Source organism: Hermetia illucens, chromosome 4, assembly GCF_905115235.1.
Source record: "Hermetia illucens chromosome 4, iHerIll2.2.curated.20191125, whole genome shotgun sequence".
Classification (NCBI taxonomy): Eukaryota; Metazoa; Arthropoda; class Insecta; order Diptera; family Stratiomyidae; genus Hermetia; species Hermetia illucens.
In genome coordinates, this window is record NC_051852.1 from 59,545,146 (window position 1) to 59,563,416 (window position 18,271).

Genomic DNA, 18,271 nt, shown 5'->3' on the forward strand with positions numbered 1-18,271 from the left:
TTTAAGGTCCGGTACGGATAACCGGCGGGAGTCGTCTGACTTGGTGACTGGGTCGGGCTCTCGTAATGGACAGCACGGCGTCGAAACCGCTAGTCGTGGGGCGGTTCGACGTCTAGGCGCCACGACGACCAGGAGCACAGCTCCGCCTGCTGCAGCTGTTTCGCCGCAATCTGTGGCGACCACTTCAGCAGGTTCGCGTAGGAAGCGGATGAAATGGACTGAAGAAATGAACCTCTTCATCATCCGCTCCTACTACGAAATAACGGCGGGGGCGGGTACAACATCTTACCGCCCCTTGTTGCACCAGAGATTCGTCGAGCGTTTCCCGCAATTCGCGCACGTGACTGTGCAGCGAGTCGCAGACCAGTACCGCTTTATTACTCGCAGCGACACAATCCCGGCCACCATCAGGGAACGTGTTCGACTTGAAGTCATCGGGGAAACTGGTGACCGAGAGTCGATGGGGGCAGAGGCGGCGGCATCAACAACATCACGCCGCACTGCAGGCAACAGGTTCAGTACTCGCCGAAGCACTCTTCTCCACCGTCCAGCTGAGGTTTCCGCTGAAGTTCGGGACGAATTCCAAAGAGCGTGTATAGAATTCTCGGATATGGATCCTTTGCATAGACCAGGCATTCCCAGGCTCTATGCATCTCCAGCAACTCCGGGAATTCTATCTCAAATCAATGATGAGATTGCATCTCGACTGTGTGCTGATATGTCGCTGCTGCAACTACAATCACTTGTGTATTGTGGTGCAGTTGCGGCTATCAGATTGCACGGTCAGAAGATTCGCTTTCGTGTTATTGGTTTGAGTGACAAAAGAGATCCACCATGGAAAATTCGTCTGGAACGTCGGCGGGACTCACTAAGGCAGGACATTGCTAGACTGATTCAGATCAGCACTGGCAATGCCAGCCGACGGGTGAGAAACAAAGTGCAGAGGGTTTACCGGAACTATGCCATCCCCTGTGAGACACCCGTAGTTGAAATTCTGGACACACTAAAACAGAAACTTTCTGTCATATGCAGTCGGTTACGACGGTATGGCAAAAGTTATTCCAGACGTGTCCAGAATGCAACATACGCGAGGAACCAGCGGAGCTTTTTCGGTTCAGAGTATTGGGGTGGACTTTGGGGGTTACCTGCCCAGCATGCTGAGCATGCTGAGTGGATCACCGCCGAAGGCACCCGCCATGTCAATACACCTGGCATGAATTTTGCGGATGTTACCGAAGAGGAAGTTCGAGGAGCCATAAACAGCTCGAAGAACTGGAGGGGCCCAGGTCTGGATCGGGTGCAGAATTTCTGGTATAAGAAATTTACCAGCGTACACAGTCGGTTGGCACGCAGTATAAATGAGGTCATGAGTCGGCCGGAGGAATTTCCACCTTTCCTCACTGCGTTGATTACCTACCTTATCCCTAAGAAGGACACGGTGCAGGACCCCGCAGACACAAGACCGATCACTTGCTTACCAACCCTCTACAAATTCATCACGTCCATTATTAGTGGAAGGATCAATGCGCACCTCGAGACCAACAACATTCTGTCCGAGGAGCAGAAGGGCTGCCGAGTTGGGTCAAGGGGTTGCAAAGAGCAACTCATTATCGACTCGGTAGTTGTAGGACAAGCAACTAGAGGCCAAAGAAACCTCTTCAGTTGCTATATCGATTATGCCAAGGCTTTTGATAGCGTTCCGCATACCTGGCTAATCGACATCCTACATCTGTATCGCATTGATCCGAAACTAATAAAGTTTTTGGCGACAGTCATGGAAGGGTGGCATACCACCTTGTCAGTCCGTACATCTGAGGGTGCTAATACCTCAGAGCCCATCCGTATTCGGAGGGGCATCTTTCAGGGGGATTCATTGAGTCCTCTTTGGTTTTGTATGGCACTGAACCCCCTTTCATGGCTACTGAATGATGCTAGAGGGTATGGTTTTGCAATAAAATATGGCCTACGTGCTAAGTGCGAACTGACACACTTGATGTACCTAGATGACATCAAGCTGTATGCTGGTACTGACAACCATCTTAGAAGTCTGTTGCGAATAATAGACATGTTCAGCCGTGATATTCGGATGGAGTTTGGATTAGACAAATGTCGAATCCAAGCCATTCGCAAAGGTCATCACGAGCCGCATGCCGGACATAGCATTGGTGACCTCCACATCGAAGCTATGACCGAGACAGACTTCTACAAGTACCTAGGAATTCTGCAAGGAACCCATGCTCGAGTTGGTGATCTGAAGGAAGCTCTGCTGTCCGAATTCCTGCGACGTGTAAAGCTGGTGCTGAAATCGCATCTCTCGGGGAAGAATAAAATAAGCGCGTTGAATGTATTCGCTATCCCTTCACTGGCTTATGCATTCGGAATATTGCCGTGGACGAAGACCGATCTGGAAAACGTCCAGCGGCGGATACGGACAACTATGTCCAAATTCCGAATGCATCACCCAAAGTCTGCCGTGGAGCGGATGAACCTGCCTCGTGACATCGGAGGTAGGGGCGTGGTTGACGTGGCGGCACAACATCATCGCCAAGTCGACTCGCTGCGCGCTTATTTTTACAGTAAAGAGCAGGCGAGTCCCTTGCATGCGGCTGTCTGTAAGGCAGACTGTGGACTGACTCCACTTAACTTGAAGGATCGATCTTTCAATCCTCTGAGTGGGGTGAAGTCGGACCAAGAGCGGATCGAGGAATGGAAGTCGAAGGCAATGCACGGTAAACACGTGAATTGTCTTTGGCAGCCATTTGTCGATTTGCATCTGTCGAACAGGTGGCTGTGTGCTGGGGAGCTCTTTGCTGAGACGGAGGGGTTCATGTGTGCCATTCAGGATGGCGTGGTCGCCACCCGAGCTTATAAAAAGCTCATCATGAAAGAACGGGTGGAGAACGACCAGTGCAGAATGTGTGGTTCGGCGTTAGAGACGTTGGACCATCTCATTTCTGGCTGTACTGTTATGGCACCGGTGCAATACATCACCAGGCATAATGCTGTATGTAAGGTTATCCATCAAAACCTTGCATACAAGCATGGGCTGATCACGGGGACATGTCCGGTTTACCGATATGAGCCGCAAGCAGTACTTGATAGTTCTGCTTACAGCATGTATTGGGACCGGCAAGTTCTAACTGATCGCCATACCGCACACAACAAGCCTGACGTACTGCTAGTTGACAAGACAGGTCGCTCCGCGTATATTATTGATGTTGCTATCCCCCATAATAGCAACATTGAACGGAAATACGTGGAGAAGAAGGTGAACTATGAGCCATTGGCTCGGGAAATCAAAGAAATTTGGCGTCTCGAGCGGGTGGTTGTAGTTCCCATAATATTGTCAGCTACAGGTATTGTACCTAAATCCCTCACGGCTTCCCTTGATGTCCTGGGACTTTCGCACAGTCTGGTTCAAACCATGCAGAAGTACACCATTCTGCATACGTGCTCGATGTTGCGGGGAGTACTGGACGGATTCTCCCACTGACCTACCACCGGCCACCACCACCAGTGCCCCTTTAGTTTTTAAGTAGGTAGGATCGTCCGAGCCTAAATGCTTGGCACTTAGTGCTAGTATTAGGTAAAATCCGGCATCTGCCGAGATTGTGATAACTCGGAAATAATAACTCCGCCGAAGCCGGTCCCAAGCCCGGTTGTGAAAGGAGGAGGGATAGATAGCTTCAGTCTGAATGGCTGTACGCCACCGCAGCGTCTCAGGGGGTAGGTGAGGAAAGTGCAGGAACGTTGCAGTCTTGCAGATTACTCACTAAGGAAGCTATCTATACACCTGGCAGCTAGGGATAAAATGCACCACCAAAAAATGAGAAGAAGGAGAAATTTAAGGTCCGGTACGGATAACCGGCGGGAGTCGTCTGACTTGGTGACTGGGTCGGGCTCTCGTAATGGACAGCACGGCGTCGAAACCGCTAGTCGTGGGGCGGTTCGACGTCTAGGCGCCACGACGACCAGGAGCACAGCTCCGCCTGCTGCAGCTGTTTCGCCACAATCTGTGGCGACCACTTCAGCAGGTTCGCGTAGGAAGCGGATGAAATGGACTGAAGAAATGAACCTCTTCATCATCCGCTCCTACTACGAAATAACGGCGGGGGCGGGTACAACATCTTACCGCCCCTTGTTGCACCAGAGATTCGTCGAGCGTTTCCCGCAATTCGCGCACGTGACTGTGCAGCGAGTCGCAGACCAGTACCGCTTCATCACTCGCAGTGCCACAATCCCGGCCACCATCAGGGAACGTGTTCGACTTGAAGTCATCGGGGAAACTGGTGACCGAGAGTCGATGGGGGCAGAGGCGGCGGCATCAACAACACCACGCCGCACTGCAGGCAACAGGTTCAGTACTCGCCGAAGCACTCTTCTCCACCGTCCAGCTGAGGTTTCCGCTGAAGTTCGGGACGAATTCCAAAGAGCGTGTATAGAATTCTCGGATATGGATCCATTGCATAGACCAGGCATTCCCAGGCTCTATGCATCTCCAGCAACTCCGGGAATTCTATCTCAAATCAATGATGAGATTGCATCTCGACTGTGTGCTGATATGTCGCTGCTGCAACTACAATCACTTGTGTATTGTGGTGCAGTTGCGGCTATCAGATTGCACGGTCAGAAGATTCGCTTTCGCGTTATTGGTTTGAGTGACAAAAGAGATCCACCATGGAAAATTCGTCTGGAACGTCGGCGGGACTCACTAAGGCAGGACATTGCTAGACTGATTCAGATCAGCACTGGCAATGCCAGCCGACGGGTGAGAAATAAAGTGCAGAGGGTTTACCGGAACTATGCCATCCCCTGTGAGACACCCGTTGTTGAAATTCTGGACACACTAAAACAGAAACTTTCTGTCATATGCAGTCGGTTGCGACGGTATGGCGAAAGTTACTCCAGACGTGTCCAGAATGCAACATACGCGAGGAACCAGCGGAGCTTTTTCAGATCTCTCAACGAATCCCAACAGAGCGCCCAGACAATACAGTTCTCGGTGACGGAAGCGAAAGAGTATTGGGGTGGACTTTGGGGGTTACCTGCCCAGCATGCTGAGCATGCTGAGTGGATCACCGCCGAAGCCACCCGCCATGCCAATACACCTGGCATGAATTTCGCGGATGTTACCGAAGAGGAAGTTCGACGAGCCATAAACATCTCGAAGAACTGGAGGGGCCCAGGTCTGGATCGGGTGCAGAATTTCTGGTATAAGAAATTTACCAGCGTACACAGTCGGTTGGCACGCAGTATAAATGAGGTCATGAGTCGGCCGGAGGAATTTCCACCTTTCCTCACTGCGGGAATTACCTACCTTATCCCTAAGAAGGACACGGTGCAGGACCCCGCAGACACAAGACCGATCACTTGCTTACCAACCCTCTACAAATTCATCACGTCCATTATTAGTGGAAGGATCAATGCGCACCTCGAGACCAACAACATTCTGTCCGAGGAGCAGAAGGGCTGCCGAGTTGGGTCAAGGGGTTGCAAAGAGCAACTCATTATCGACTCGGTAGTTGTAGGACAAGCAACTAGAGGCCAAAGAAACCTCTTCAGTTGCTATATCGATTATGCCAAGGCTTTTGATAGCGTTCCGCATACCTGGCTAATCGACATCCTACATCTGTATCGCATTGATCCGAAACTAATAAAGTTTTTGGCGACAGTCATGGAAGGGTGGCATACCACCTTGTCAGTCCGTACATCTGAGGGTGCTAATACCTCAGAGCCCATCCGTATTCGGAGGGGCAACTTCCAGGGGGATTCATTGAGTCCTCTTTGGTTTTGTATGGCACTGAACCCCCTTTCATCGCTACTGAATGATGCTAGAGGGCATGGTTTTGCAATAAAATATGGCCTACGTGCTAAGTGCGAACTGACACACTTGATGTACCTAGATGACATCAAGCTGTATGCTGGTACTGACAACCATCTTAGAAGTCTGTTGCGAATAATAGACATGTTCAGCCGTGATATTCGGATGGAGTTTGGATTAGACAAATGTCGAATCCAAGCCATTCGCAAAGGTCATCACGAGCCGCATTCCGGACATAGCATTGGTGACCTCCACATCGAAGCTATGACCGAGACAGACTTCTACAAGTACCTAGGAATTCTGCAAGGAACCCATGCTCGAGTTGGTGATCTGAAGGAAGCTCTGCTGTCCGAATTCCTGCGACGTGTAAAGCTGGTGCTGAAATCGCATCTCTCGGGGAAGAATAAAATAAGCGCGTTGAATGTATTCGCTATCCCTTCACTGGCTTATGCATTCGGAATATTGCCGTGGACGAAGACCGACCTGGAAAACGTCCAGCGGCGGATACGGACAACTATGTCCAAATTCCGAATGCATCACCCAAAGTCTGCCGTGGAGCGGATGAACCTGCCTCGTGACATCGGAGGTAGGGGCGTGGTTGACGTGGCGGCACAACATCATCGCGAAGTCGACTCGCTGCGCGCTTATTTTTACAGCAAAGAGCAGGCGAGTCCCTTGCATGCGGCTGTCTGTAAGGCAGACTGTGGACTGACTCCACTTAACTTGAAGGATCGATCTTTCAATCCTCTGAGTGGGGTGAAGTCGGACCAAGAGCGGATCGAGGAATGGAAGTCGAAGGCAATGCACGGTAAACACGTGAATTGTCTTTGGCAGCCATTTGTCGATTTGCATTTGTCGAACAGATGCCTGTGTGCTGGGGAGCTCTTTGCTGAGACGGAGGGGTTCATGTGTGCCATTCAGGATGGCGTGGTCGCCACCCGAGCTTATAAAAAGCTCATCATGAAAGAACGGGTGGAGAACGACCAGTGCAGAATGTGTGGTTCGGCGTTAGAGACGTTGGACCATCTCATTTCTGGCTGTACTGTTATGGCACCGGTGCAATACATCACCAGGCATAATGCTGTATGTAAGGTTATCCATCAAAACCTTGCATACAAGCATGGGCTGATCACGGGGACATGTCCGGTTTACCGATATGAGCCGCAAGCAGTACTTGATAGTTCTGCTTACAGCATGTATTGGGACCGGCAAGTTCTGACTGATCGCCATACCGCACACAACAAGCCTGACGTACTGTTAGTTGACAAGACGGGTCGCTCCGCGTATATTATTGATGTTGCTATCCCCCATAATAGCAACATTGAACGGAAATACGTGGAGAAGAAGGTGAACTATGAACCATTGGCTCGGGAAATCAAAGAAATTTGGCGTCTCGAGCGGGTGGTTGTAGTTCCCATAATATTGTCAGCTACAGGTATTGTACCTAGATCCCTCACGGCTTCCCTTGATGTCCTGGGACTTTCGCACAGTCTGGTTCAAACCATGCAGAAGTACACCATTCTGCATACGTGCTCGATGTTGCGGGGAGTACTGGACGGATTCTCCCACTGACCTACCACCGGCCACCACCACCAGTGCCCCTTTAGTTTTTAAGTAGGTAGGATCGTCCGAGCCTAAATGCTTGGCACTTAGTGCTAGTATTAGGTAAAATCCGGCATCTGCCGAGATTGTGATAACTCGGAAAATAATAATAATACTTACCTGGCGCAGGGGTTACCGTGATCATTAAGGCGATTCCCTCGGAGCGAGGCTTGGCCATTGCACTAGGGTCGAGTTGAGCTCCGCGATTATCCCTAATGCAGATAACTCGTGCATGCAATTTTTGGTAGCCGGGAATGGCGTTCGCGAAACTCCGCCGAAGCCGGTCCCAAGCCCGGTTGTGAAAGGAGGAGGGATGGATAGCTTCAGTTTGAATGGATGTACGCCACCGCAGCGTCTCAGGGGGTAGGTGAGGAAAGTGCAGGAACTTTGCAGTCTTGCAGATTACTCACTAAGGAAGCTATCTCAACACCTGGCAGTTAGGGATAAAATGCACCACCAAAATTGAGAAGAAGGAGAAATTTAAGGTCCGGTACGGATAACCGGCGGGAGTCGTCTGACTTGGTGACTTGGTCGGGCTCTCGTAATGGACAGCACGGTGTCGAAACCGCTAGTCGTGGGGCGGTTCGACGTCTAGGCGCCACGACGACCAGGAGCACAGCTCCGCCTGCTGCAGCTGTTTCGCTGAGGTTCGGGACGAATTCCAAAGAGCGTGTATAGAATCCTCGGATATGGATCCATTGCATAGACCAGGTATTCCCAGGCTCTATGCATCTCCAGCAACTCCGGGAATTCCACCTCAAAACAATGATGAAATTGCATCTCGACTGTGTGCTGATATGTCACTGCTACAATTACAATCACTTGTGTATTGTGATGCAGTTGCGGCTATCAGATTGCACGGTCAGAAGATTCACTTTCGTGTTATTGGTTTGAGTAACAAAAGAGGTCCACCATGGAAAATTCGTCTGGAACGTCGGCGGGACTCACTAAGGCAGGACATTGCTAGACTGATTCAGATCAGCACTGGCAATGCCAGCCGACGGGTGAGAAATAAAGTGCAGAGGGTTTACCGGAACTATGCCATCCCCTGTGAGACACCCGTTGTTGAAATTCTGGACACACTAAAACAGACACTTTCTGTCATATGCAGTCGGTTACGACGGTATGGCGAAAGTTATTGCAGACGTGTCCAGAATGCAACATACGTAAGGAACCAGCGGAGTTTTTTCAGAACTCTCAACGAATCCCAACAGAGCGCCCAGACAATACACTTCTCGGTGATGGAAGCGAAAGAGTATCGGGGTGGACTTTGGGGGTTACCTGCCCAGCATGCTGAGTGGATCACCGCCGAAGGCACCCGCTATGCCAATACACCTGGCATGAATTTTGCGGATGTTACCGAAGAGGAAGTTCGACGAGCCATAAACATCTCGAAGAACTGGAGGGGCCCAGGTCTGGATCGGGTGTAGAATTTCCGGTATAAAAAATTTACCAACGTACACAGTCGGTTGGCACGCAGTATAAATGAGGTCATGAGTCGGCCGGAGGAAATTCCAACTTTCCTCACTGCGGGGATTACCTACCTTATTCCTAAGAAGGACGCGGTGCAGGACCCCGCAGACACAAGACCGATCACTTGCTTACCAACCCTCTACAAATTCATCACGTCCATTATTAGTGGAAGGATCAATGCGCACCTCGAGACCAACAACATTCTGTCCGAGGAGCAGAAGGGCTGCCGAGTTGAGTCAAGGGGTTGCAAAGAGCAACTCATTGTCGACTCGGTAGTAGTAGGACAAGCAACCAGAGGCCAAAGAAACCTCTTCAGTTGCTATATCGATCATGCCAAGGCTTTTAATAGCGTTCCGCACACCTGGCTAATCGACATCCTACATCTGTATCGCATTGATCCGAAACTAATAAAGTTTTTGACGATAGTCATGAAAGGGTGGCATACCACCTTATCGGTGCGTACATCTGAGGGTGCTAATACCTCAGAGCCCATCCGTATACGGAGGGGCATCTTCCAGGGGGATTCATTGAGTCCTCTTTGGTTTTGTATGGCACTGAACCCCCTTTCATGGCTACTGAATGATACTAGAGGGCATGGTGCTAAGTGCGAACTGACCCACTTGATGTACTTAGATGACATCAAGCTGTATGCTGGTACTGACAACCATCTGAGAAGTCTGTTGCGAATAATAGACATGTTCAGCCGTGATATTCGAATCCAAGCCATCCGCAAAGGTCATCACGAGATGCAAGCCGGACATAGCATAGCACTGGTGACCTCCACATCGAAGCTATGACCGAGACAGATTTCTACAAGTACCTAGGAATTCTGCAAGGAACCCATGCTCGAGTTGGTGATCTGAAGGATGCTCTGCTGTCCGAATTCCTGGGACATGTAAAGCTGATGCTGAAATCGCATCTCTCTGAGAAGAAAATGAGCGCGTTGAATGTATTCGCTATCCCTTCACTGGCTTATGCATTCGGAATATTGCCGTGGACGAAGACCGATCTGGAAAACGTCCAGCGGCGAATACGGACAACTATGTCCAAATTAAGAAGGCATCACCCAAAGTCTGCCGTGGAGCGGATGAACCTGCCTCGTGACATCGGAGGTAGGGGCGTGATTGACGTGGCGGCACAACATCATCGCCAAGTCGACTCGCTGCGCGCTTATTTTTACAGCAAAGAGCAGGCGAGTCCCTTGCATGCGGCTGTCTGTAAGGCAGACTGTGGACTGACTCCACTTAACTTGAAGGATCGATCTTTCAATCCTCTGAGTGGGGTGAAGTCGGGCCAAGAGCGGATCGATGAATGGAAGTCGAAGGTAATGCACGGTAAACACGTGAATTGTCTTTGGCAGCCATTTGTCGATTTGCATTTGTAGAACAGATGGCTGTGTGCTGGGGAGCTCTTTGCTGAGACGGAGGGGTTCATGTGTGCCATTCAGGATGGCGTGGTCGCCACCCGAGCTTATAAAAAGCTCATCATGAAAAAACGGGTGGAGAACGACCAGTGCAGAATGTGTGGTTCGGCGTTAGAGACGTTGGACCATCTCATTTCTGGCTGTACTGTTATGGCACCGGTGCAATACATCACCAAGCATAATGCTGTATGTAAGGTTATCCATCAAAACCTTGCATACAAGCATGGGCTGATCACGGGGACATGTCCGGTTTACCGATATGAGCCGCAAGCAGTACTTGATAGTTCTGCTTACAGCATGTATTGGGACCGGCAAGTTCTGACTGATCGCCATACCGCACACAATAAGCCTGATGTACTGTTAGTTGACAAGACGGGTCGCTGTGATAACTCGGAAATAATAATCGTTGGCGCAACAATCCATGGTGGATCAGGGCCTTGAAGTGTGTTAGAGCACTTCATTCAAGACCGTAACGGTACACTAGGAGGCAATGTGGTCAGCATTGCGCTCGACCGAGATTATTACCCTAATTTGACTCAGGTACTCATTCACAGCTGAGTCGACTGGTGTCCGACGTCAAATCACGATACAAATCCCACTGCCACCAGCGATATTTGAACCGCGACCTTCCGTAAGACAGCCTTGCGCTCTGACCACTCAGCTATCCGGACAACAAATAATGCTTACAATAAAACGAATGAAATCGGGGAAAGCAAGAGGACCTAGCGACATCGCATCTGAACCCTGGGAAGCGAATAACTGGGACCCAACACTGTGGCTCAGTGAATTCCTTAATCGGGTTATTCAGGAAGGCGAAACACCATCTGACTAGCGAGAAAGTACCACAATTCCAATATGGAAAAAGAAAGATAGTCCAGCCGAATATTCGAATCGCCGTCCATGAAGATTTTTGAACGCATTCTTGACAATCGTATTTGCGAAATCATTGAAATAATAACGTGTTTGTCAAGAAATGCGGAACTACTGATGCAATACATGCTGCGCGGTTACTCATGGAGAAACGCGTGAGAAACATCGCGCTCTTTACATTACTTTTCTGGATCTAGAGAAAGCGTTTGACCGTGTCCCACACGAACTCATCTGGTATGCTCTACGACAACACTTGGTGTGAGATGAACTCGTGCAAAAAGTTCGAAGCGTGGAGTGTCTCGGTTGGTGTTCCACAAGGAAGCGCCCTTTCACCACTCCTCTTTCTTTCTGTTATGGACACTGTCACACGGGACTTCCAACGTCCAGCGCTCTATACACTACTTTGTACAGATGAGGTTTTCCTAATATCTAATAGCAAAAATGATCTCGAGCAACTCAACAACAGAAATGAGCGATTTAAATATCTCGAATCAATGCTATCAGCCAATGGAGAACTGCGTTATGGAATTGTTTTGTTAGCGCAACCTAGATGAAGTGACGTTCCACAACTGGTGTTCTTTGTGACCGACATATTAACGAACGTCTCAAATCTAAAATTTACCTCAATGTCATCCAACCTGTCGCTCTCTATGGTTTTGATCACATCCAAAATGAGGATATCGCCCATCGATATGGGGTTGCACCGATCGTGGAAAAATTGGGAGAGAGGCGTCTTCAATGGTATGGTAACGTAATTAACGCTAAGAAGAATTCACTTGCCAAGATTGGTCTTAACATCGAAGTCGATGGTAATCGGCCAAAAGGCCGGTCGAAACAACGGTAGCCTGATTTGCTGGATGGGGATTTGAAAGACTCGTATTTGCATCCAGATCAGGCTTTTCAAAGAACCAAATGGCGAAACCGATCACGACGAGCCGAACCCGCTTGTGAACGGGAACAAGTCGTTAACACTTCCGCTAGCATGGCTCATTCGATTTTAGGTGCTCCATACTACCATACAATTTCTCTTGTAACATTAATTTCGATTGTTCTGGCTATCCTAGAAGAGTTCTGCAGTGTTTCCCTCGCGACAGAACCTCAAGAAAAAGTGATCCGTTCTCTGCTTTTTTTATTGTCTGATGCAATTGGGTAGAAGATTGTTCAATTACTGCACTAAATCATGATATGTATAAAGTTTGTCCAAAATGTGTATGAAATAATTCTATAACTTAACATAATAAATATTAAAACTATACGCTGAAATCATCATCATTAAATTTCATTGGCAATAACATATTTTGTTAATATATGTATATGCAGCAAACTTATTGGAATACGCCCGCATGAATAATTCATTCAGAGTATTTATATAGTTATATCCAGGGTTGAGGATTTTGCTGTAGGTCAACTGATTTTGAATTTGCTATTTACTTATTAAATCTACTTTATTATATTATACATTTATAACGGGCACATAGTGTAGTATATATATATATATATATCTGCATGTTTACAATCATTTTTAAAGTTTTGCGTAGAATTGTCTGTCTGTCTGCACACGCAGTTTTCTCCAAAACAGATAAAAACCGGTCCGAAAGAAATTTGGTGGACATATGGGAATTGCGAAACCCCACGCATCCGGTGTGTCACATAAATTTAGGTACAGTTAAAGTTAAAGTAGGGCTCCCCATACATGCAGAAGGATGATTTACATTTTTTTTCATCGAATATAGTCATATGGTGTGTTACATGAAAAGTCTCGATTAACGCTTTCCAAACCTGATATTAATTTTGACGTGGAGTGTAAAGTGCGCGAGTAAATAGTCAAAATGTACATACTTAAAATGAGATAGGACTCATTTTCGGAGACCACCCAACCCAAAAATTCGACAAGAAAATCTCCCTCTAGAGCTCCAATTATGTCCCATTACGATATGTTCTCAAATGAATTTGTTAACAGTATATTGTCATTTTTTAGAAATTGACTGTAAACCTTCTATAAGTTCATCCTAGGAGTACCAAATTTTGTACCAGCGTAGAGGAGAGTATCGACCATGGCAACCCGGCTATTATTGTCAAAGTTATAGCAGTTCAAACATTTCAATTTCACGCGAATTTGCTGTATCATTAGCCGTACAAATAAGATATCGACTTCATAATTAATGAGAATAATTGGTATTCGAGTGAAATATAAAAATTCCATTCAGGAAGAAACCACTTCTCCTTACCTCTTTACCTTATTAAAATCGCTTTACTGTCTGTCTGCTGGTCTTTCCGTCACACGCATTTTTCTCAGAACCGGTTATAGCGATTGACACCAAATTTGGTAGAAAGGCGCGAACTGTGAACGCTCACGTATACAGTGAGTTACATCCTTTTACGTCCAATTTAAGGGAGGCGGGTCCCCGTACATGCAAAAGGGAGGTGTAAATTTGTTTTTCATCAAATATAGTCATGTGGGGTATCAAATTAAAGGTCTCGGTTAGTACTTTTCGAAGCCCGTCTTAGTTTTGACATTTGCTGGAAAGGTAGGGAGTCCTGGCGGTTTAAAGTGATGATAAGGTGATGATTTAGAGTAGAGCTTGCCACTATATGGTGCTTAGGCTTCGAAATGCCCTCCATACCGATATCTGTTCAAATAAAGTTAATAATAGCACATTACTATAATTTTTAGTAATTGACAGGAAAAGCATCAGAAAATTTTGCAACAGTTTGAGCTATAACATTGGGCATAATCCTACCAAGTTTGGTTGAAATCGCACTATTAGTAGCAACTTTTTCCAAATTCAAGACTGCATGTGGATATTCTCTCATAATATATACATATATTAGGTGCTAATTACTAATGGGACAAATTCACTCAAACACACTCAAAAAATATATTACTATAAAAAAATTAAACGAAACCTTTCATACCTAAAGCGACCAGCTTCCCGTTTACATCGTTACACTTGTAAGGGTCTTGTCTAGAGATGTTGAAGCTGTTCCCTCTCATTTGCAAATCTCGGATATATGAAAAGTCTGTGCTCCAGGCATTCATATTCGTGTGTACACTCAGAATTGTCAGGTCCAGCACGATGTACGATGGTACCTACGGTATCCACCATGCCCAGGTAGAAACTGGGTCAAGTGATAGTCGACATCTCCATGGCTGCGCATAATCCAAATCTGGATGTATCGCAGCCCAAATATCATTGGGCAACATTCCCGCGACTACGAGAGGTGTTTCGTGTGACATTGTATGAAACGCGTTAGCAACGCATTCAGACGATAAACTGAACATTATTTTCTCCTATACGCCTCAACATTAAGGACTTTTGTCCAAACTGGTGCTGCATTTAGTCAAATGGATCAAGAAACTCTGGCTAGCAATAGCCTCCTCGGTGGTTTGGGTCATCCAAATATTGGGCATCATGTCAGTTAACGCAGGTACAGGTTTCGTTGCTTTCTCACACGCGTAGCTGAAGTGTTCCTTGAAGGTCAATCGATGATCCAGCATAACGCCGCGGTATTTGATGAAAGGTTTGGACTCTATCACATGCTGTCTCACACGAAACCGTACAATTTTTTCAGTTTACGGCAGTTGCGTTTTAAAGCGCCCACAAACGACGAACCAAGTTGGAGACCAAGTTCCCGGTTACAGTGCGGTTGCACGTCTGTGGAGAAATTCTCGATACAAACTCAGGTTACGGCAACGGTTGCAACAACGGTTGCAGGAGCATCAAAATGTTTTGATATTTTGTGGGCGTGGCCTCTTAATGTGAATCGGTTGCGGATCGGTTCGGTGTGTGCTTGATCATTTGAAAAGCTTCCCAGCGATTTTAATGTGCTGCGAACCCTTGAGACGTTCACATCATATGATGAATGATGATATGATTAGGTTATACTCTTATAAATTAGTGCACTTAATGCCTTTTGTTGCTTAAGTGCAAATGTGCGTTTGATTATTTCTTAATTACATTGGCAATGATTCTTCCAGTTCTTATTGCTATCATTATCTAGAAATTGTATTGTGAATCATTGTATGGGGTGCTGCTTGGATGATTTATGGGTAGGATTGGAAATGGAGGACTGTTGCCACTATGTAAAATTAAAGTGGAAAACTTTAAATTACCCAGTCGCTACAAGTTCATGATGCCCAACTGTTGGAATATGACCATCACTCTCGAGACCATTCAATGCCAACAACGGAGATGTCCCATCGTACATATTTTTTAAATTGTCCTTGGAAAAGGTGATCCCTGATGCTGATGTAAATGTAAGGTGCATCATCCCACCTACAGGCCTAAGGTGATTATATTGACATCAAGGGAAAAACAACCAGATATGTACAAACTGCTTTCCTCCAGATCCAGCAGGCGACAAGTGGCGCAAGGTTTTGGGCAGCTCATTAATAAAGGCAAGATGAAATACATGATAATAAAAAGAAAAAGAGGCAACAATATCACATAGTACAAGTCCAATGCGAACAATAATGATGGGAGACTACAGCTTTAAGACCCTGCTCCATGTGAGGCAGGGTCTGCCTCGTCTTCTTTTCCTACCATAGATATTGCCCTTATGGACTTTCCGGGCTGGATCATCCTCATCCATACGGATTAAGTGACCCGCCCACCGTAACCTATTGAGTCGGATTTTATCCACAACCGGACGGTCATGGTATCGCTTATAGATTTCGTCGTTATGTAGGCTACGGAATCGTCCATCCTCATGTGTTCTACGAAGTATTCTTCTCTCGAACGCGGCCAGGAGTTCACTATTCTTCTTCTTCTCTCATGGCCGTGTACAGTTTTACCCTGGCTATGCTATCATAGGCGGCTGAAGAGATCGATGAAGAGATAGTGAAACTGATGTCCATATTCCAACAGTTTTTCCATCGCTGGTCGTACAGCGAGAATCTGATCTGTTGCTGATTGGAATGGAGTAAAGCCTCTTTGGTATGGGCCAATGATGTTCTGGGCGTATGGTTCTATCCGGCCTAGCAAGATAGTGGAGAATATCTTACAGATGGTACTCAGCAACGTGATACCTCTATAATTGCTGCACTGTGTGATATCTCCCTTTTTATGTATGAGACAGATAATGCCTCTTTGCCAGTCATCAGGCATTGATTCACTGTCCCACACCTTGAACACAAGTTGATAAACCACTTGGTGTAATTGGTCGCCTCCATATTTTACCAATTCGGGTGTAATTCCATCGACTGCTGGTGACTTATGATTTTCAAGCCGATAAACTGCTCGCAGATGTTGAGTGCTCCTTTATGCGAGCCGCTTCGGCCACGCTGCTCGCAGGGCAGTCAGGCTCATATTTCTAAACTTGCCTCGCAAGCGCAGAGTGCATAGCCGTTCGCTTATGTTTTCAAAGCCGATGACAGCAGGTTTAATTTTTTGGCTGACTAAGAAACCTACTGCGAATACATGGTTTACTGGATGGCCGCTATAATATATGGTGTAGTCGCTCTGCTCCAGGAAACCGGTTCCTGGCCATCGCATCTGTTGCGACGCTGTTACATCAGCCTTATATTGGGACAAGGTATCGGCTAGCTGCTCAGCCGTAATCCGACTGTACAGGGAGCGTGCTTTCCATGACAAAATGTGCAAATCGTTAATCCGTTGTCGTTGCCGGGTTCATCATTGTAAGATCCATCCTGCCCGAGGCTCCTTTCGTGGCTTCGTAACATCGGTTTTCCGTATAGGACTGTCAGCCCTATCCAACCGCCAACCTGAAGGACCACTTGGTACATCTTTTCCGGTTTTTAGGCGCGGGAGACTCGCCTTCATCCTTCTCCGTCTGAAGTTTTCATAAAGAAAGAACTCCCAGCGATCACCACGTGGAGGTAGTGATAGGGTTTGGTAGCAGAGCTGTTGGTGTTGGTTTAGCAGGCGTTTCCCAGGTTTTATGCTCTATCGTGGATACCAGTCCACGTTTCGCCCTGGGACCTATACTACCCTTTAACCGCCAGCCAACTTAGGTTCTTAGCAAGGCAAATTGCGAACTCTTAGCCGTGTTTGAGAGGAGAATCTTTCGAGGAATATTTTTACCCTAGAAGTAGATAGCCAATCTATTTAAAAGGCTTCTCCTTAACAGACTAAAGCAAATCATTGTGGATTGAAATCTATTACCACCCGACCAAATTGTTTTCGGCAAAAAACATTCCACAATCCGACCGGTGCACAGGATAACGAATCCGATAGAAAATGCATTGGGAAAAGCAGGTGTGCTCAGCAATGATTCTTGATGTCGCTCAGACGTTTGATAAGGTGAGACATGAAGGTCTGTTATATAAATTGCATAGGGATCTGCCAAAAAAAAAATGTTCGATATTTTAAAATCGTATGTATTAGAGCGCTTACTCAGAATGAAATACGAAGAAACCTACTGTGAACTAAAAAAAAAAATTACAGGTGGCGCACGGCAGGGCACTGCCTTGGGGTCAACACTGTTTCGCCTGTATACCAATGGTACACCTTGCTAAAAAGAAAGCCAAAATGGCGAAGTCATCAAAGACCAAGCAATTAAACATAGTCACCGACGAAAATCACATGAGACCAACGAAGTCCTAAAATTGACTAGTATGGCTAATATAAGGAGACGACTGAAAGGAGTAAAGCCAAACGGTTTGCTCACATAAAGGATGCCTAAAGATATAAGCTACCAAGGTGGATCACAGGGTCTTCTCCCAATAAAAACGAAACCTAAATATGCAAAAAGTGTTGGATGAGGAAATCTCAGTCGTAGCTTGGCGAGAGGTTGTTTTATTGGGCAAAAATCCCACAAACCTTTTAAAGATTTTCACCTCTTAAAAAATATATATATATATAATAATGAAATCTATAAGGGATACTACGCCCGCCTAGTTGTGGATCAGAGGTCAATAAGGCGGTTCACTTAATCCATATTGGAGAGGATGACGCACACCGAAATGTTCATTAAGGCAATATTTATGCAAAAAAAGAAGACGCGGTTGACCCGACCTCAGATGGAGCACTGGCGTAGGCCAGGACGCCGGATTACTTTTAGGGGTATCGAATTGGTGGACCTCGGCGCAAAACCGGAGTATCTGTAATTCCTTATTGAGG

General features: G+C 46.9%; 1 non-coding gene across 1 annotated transcript; it reads left to right on the plus strand.

Annotated features, from left to right (window-relative positions):
• The first annotated feature begins 7,535 nt into the window (after positions 1-7,535).
• LOC119656340 lies at positions 7,536-7,699 on the plus strand. The gene has a single exon (XR_005250043.1). It is a non-coding gene; the product is annotated as a U1 spliceosomal RNA (small nuclear RNA).
• The last annotated feature ends 10,572 nt before the right edge of the window (positions 7,700-18,271 follow it).